This window comes from Cucurbita pepo, chromosome 9 (assembly GCF_057944985.1).
Source record: "Cucurbita pepo subsp. pepo isolate OVF chromosome 9, ASM5794498v1, whole genome shotgun sequence".
NCBI classification, from domain to species: Eukaryota; Viridiplantae; Streptophyta; class Magnoliopsida; order Cucurbitales; family Cucurbitaceae; genus Cucurbita; species Cucurbita pepo.
Genome location: NC_141806.1, coordinates 11,684,579 through 11,688,962, shown reverse-complemented (window position 1 = coordinate 11,688,962; position 4,384 = coordinate 11,684,579). Strand labels below are relative to the sequence as shown.

The following is a 4,384-nucleotide window of genomic DNA, read 5'->3' as shown; positions in this document are numbered from 1 at the left end:
TCTCCAAGTGGAAGAATTGTTAGGTTATGGAGCCCTGCTCCTTATTTATAGCTTGGTCAACGGTTATATCCGGTAAAACTATATTTGGTAAAGCTATATATAGTAAAGCTATATCCGGTAAAACTATATATGGTAAATAGCTATATATAGTAGATGGCTAAAAATCTGGTAAAGCTATAATATAGTAAACTAAACCATATATATATCTCGTCCGGTAGAGCTTTGAAAATGTACTTTCTATTCTCTGTACTCTCTCTTGTTGTACATACCTGAAGTCATCAATAAAAAAAAATCCTTTTAGCCAGAGTTCTCCTTGCAATTTTCTCTATCTTGTTCTTTGTGTTCATCTAGATCGAGCGTGTGCGTTGTTGTGCGATCCTAACATAGGCATGTTTGTCTCAATGATAAGACCTCTCTCATGGTGATACACCTTACACCTTTTATCACGAAATATGATAGTCTAAGTCTTTCTCCAACAGTTGACCAATGCTCAAGAGGTTATTTTTCGGTTCAAGAACATAAAATACCTTTATGATAACCTAGGAGACCTTATTAACTTGGAGCTGAATTCATCCTTTTCCTGTCACAACAATGCTGGAGTTGTCACGTAGCTTTGCAGACTTTTGAAAGTCTTCATCTAGTTCTGAAAAGAATTCTTTACGTCCTCACATGTGGTTGTTGAAGCTTGAATCTAAGAACCATGCGGTTTTGTCTGTTTCTCTTTCAACATGTGCCATAAGAAGCAATTCGTTTGTCGTTACAGCTTTTGGAGCTTCAATTTCAGACAAACAACTTGTTGAGCCTTCTTTTTATTTTATCATCTCTTCAACATATGTCATGAGAAGTAGTGGTTTAGAAGTTTAAGCAAAATGAGTTTGTGAGTTATTTCCCTTGTTCTTCTTGGGACACTCATATTGAAAATGACCAAGATCATGACAATAAAAACACTCAACAAGATTTTTGTTAAAACCTAGTCTCCCACATACCTCGAAATGTGCCACCTCCATGATTTGTTCTTCCTGTATTGCTATCAAGAGTGATCTTCAATGTATGCTCTTCCACAATATGTCTTTGCATACGTTGTTCATGAACCAATAGTCTACTCTGCAATTCATCAATTGTCATGATGTCCAAATCGTTGGATTCTTCAACGGAGCAAGCCACGTAATCAAACTTTGAAGTCATGGAGCGTAGGATTTCTAAATGATGCTAACATCACTCATCTTTCACCATGAAAATGCATTTTATTAGCAATGGTGAGAGTACGAGAAAAGAAATCAGAAACAGTCTCACCTTCCTTCAAATAAAGGGTCTCAAAGTCCTTGCGCAGAGTCTTTAGTTGTTCTCATTTCACCTTTGTATTTCCTTTAAATTTTTTCTTCATTGAATCCCAAATTCCTTTCGAAGTTTCTTTATCCAAAATAGTCTCCAGAATTAAGCGATCGATGGCCTGGAAAAGGTAGTTCTTAGCTCTTAAGTCTTTCAATTTCTGATCTACTATGTCCTTCCTCTATTCATCTGAGTAATTAGCATCATCTGCTATAGTAGAAATTCCAGACTCAACTACTTGCCAATATTCTTTAGAGCGAAGAAAGTTCTACATTAACATGTTCCAATGATCGTAGTGACCAACAAATTTTGGTATTACTAGTTGAACAAAGCTGCCTTCAGTAGTCATCTTTAGCTGCAGCTGAAAGAGACAAGACTCTGATACCAAATGATAAATTTAATGCAGTATTAGAAGATAAGTTTGCAAAAGAAAGAAAATTCATTGCATGTCAAAACAAAAAATGCGGCAGAAGACCCTAGCAGCGACCTGATATTCATGATTACTAAAACATAAAAAAAAAAGCAACTAAAACTTTGGCAACACATATCTATGATGATTTTAACGATATATCTCTAATCATAAGTTGCATGTGTTTGCATTCTTTGACCACAGTAATGAGGCCAATTACTGAGTATTTCTTAAAATACTTAGTCGTGTGTTAATTCTACTTCAAGTAAAGGCAAGACACTCTTGTACGGCTGACGATGACATGACAAGTAAAGACCATGACACATGCATAAAATAGTGATATTTCATTTCTTAGATTTTAGGTTACTACACAGCGTTTTTACTTTTAGTATTTTATTTGTTCATTTACTATTTTGTTATGTTCATTTAAATACTTTTTGAAATACGTAAGTCCTCAAAAATATTTTGCGATTAAGTTTTAAATGTTAATTTCTGCATAAGAGAGTATGTTATGATGATGATAGCGCCTTTAGGTTAGTAGAAATCTAAAGTTCTTATATTTACACTTCAAAAATACTAGAATTATCCATATAAGGTCTAATATATATCATGGAGATAATCAAAGAACCACATGGTAGTCTTTAAAATTTTCTCACGAACAAAAGGAGAATTTTACACTCCAAGAAGACTACAATCATCCATATAGAGAAGGTAACAATTTTTGGATAATTATATCTGATGGAATTCATAATTATATTAACAAGTGAAAACCATATATAGAAGGAGTACATAAATAGACTACATTCCAATGAGAGTGGTCTTAAGAATAAGATGACTACTAAAGGCTTAAATAGGATAAAAGTTACTTCCTATATCAACAAATGCACGTTCTATTTTGGTGGCTCAATCATAGGAACTCCATACTTAAACAAGCTTTGCTTTGACCAATTCTATATTGGGTAACCTCTTAGAAATTTCTTAGAATACATGTGAGTGAGAACAAAACATGTTTGAAGAATACACTGTGTTGGTATGTGGGGATAACCTTCATATACACAAATAACTTCTAACAATGACGAGGGAGATATTTAAACGACAAATAACTTCTAACATTGACGACATTGGCAACAACAAGGAGCTTCTCAACAATGACGAGGGAGAGAGATATTTATAATATATCCTCTAAATCTATATGCATATATGAACGTGTTTTTAATGTACAATGACATATAAATATAGTTGAGGAAAAAATATTTGTAGGGTACATATTATAGAATGTTACCTATGGCCCTTGCACGTATCGTCTTTCATGATTGTATGACGTATATTAAGTTGTGTTTATACTATGATGTATGTTATGCTACGTACAAATTATTCTATGATGTCTGATGTATTGTGATATGATTATGCTATGCCATGGAACTATGTTATATTATCGATGTTATGTTATGCCATGAAACTATGTTATATTATCGATGATCATGGAGTCTTGTCCCAATGCTAGATTTTGTAAAATATTAGTCACCGAAGCTAGTTGAGCATTGATAGAAGACAAAGCATCAACTTCAAGTACTCCTCGGGTCTTCTTTCCTAAATTGCTTCTCACATTGGCCCAATGACGATTATTAGATGCTATTCTCTCTAAAATCTCATATGCTTCATTGTATGTCTTTGACAAAATAGCTCCATTGGCGGAAACATAAACTACTTGTTTAGTAGCAATATTTAATCCATTGTACAAAGTCTCCATTTGTATACAATGAGGTAGTCCATGGTGAGGACACTTCATCTCCTTAAATCTCTCCCAAGCTTCACTTAGTGTCTCATCTTCAAATTGTTAAAAAGCAACAATCTCATATTTGAATCGTGCGTTTCTAGTGGGTGGGAAATACTTGATAAAAAATTTCCCGGCTGGACTATTCCAAGAATCAATTGTTCCCAGTGCTAAGGTATTCAACCATGATTTAGCATCATCCCTCAATGAATAAGGGAATAAGTTCAGTCTAATCATGTCTTTATCCACTCCTTAGAATCGAAATGAGTCACTAACTCCCAAAAATGACTTTAGGTGTAGGTGAGGATCTTACGACGGTAGTCCATGAAATTTCCCAATGGTTTACAACATTTGAAACATCACGGGCTTTAGCTCAAACGTAGTTACTTGCATTTCGGGTCTAATAATGCACGAATTTAGCTCTTCCACAGCTGGGTGTGCATATGTTTGGATCGCTCTTTCTCTATCATCTGCTAAATGAATGACATTGGCAGTAATTCTCTCTTGATTAGCCATCATCGCTGGATTTTCAAACTCCCGATTCAGCTGGGCTCCAAGTTTTATTTGCTGTATATTATGTTCTATCATTTTCTTTTTCTCCCTCAACCTTCGTCTAAATGTTCTCTCTATTTCAGGATCCAAAATAAATTCCAAACTCGTAGGTGGGTTCATACACAGAATTCTGCAGTAAACTCAATTCTACAGCGTAAATACAACAGTAGAAAATTCAGGTTACTATGGTCTTGTTGGCTCCAACTCACGAAAATCTATAACAAGTAAAATAACCAAATTAGATTTCCCGGCAACGGCGCCAAGAACTTGATCGCTTGTGGATGTATATAATAAAATGATGTAAAATTCACAAGAATAAG

General features: G+C 34.5%; 1 pseudogene; it reads left to right on the top strand.

The window, feature by feature from the left end:
- The first annotated feature begins 3,504 nt into the window (after positions 1-3,504).
- On the top strand, positions 3,505-3,603 carry LOC111802777 (small nucleolar RNA R71; annotated as a pseudogene).
- The last annotated feature ends 781 nt before the right edge of the window (positions 3,604-4,384 follow it).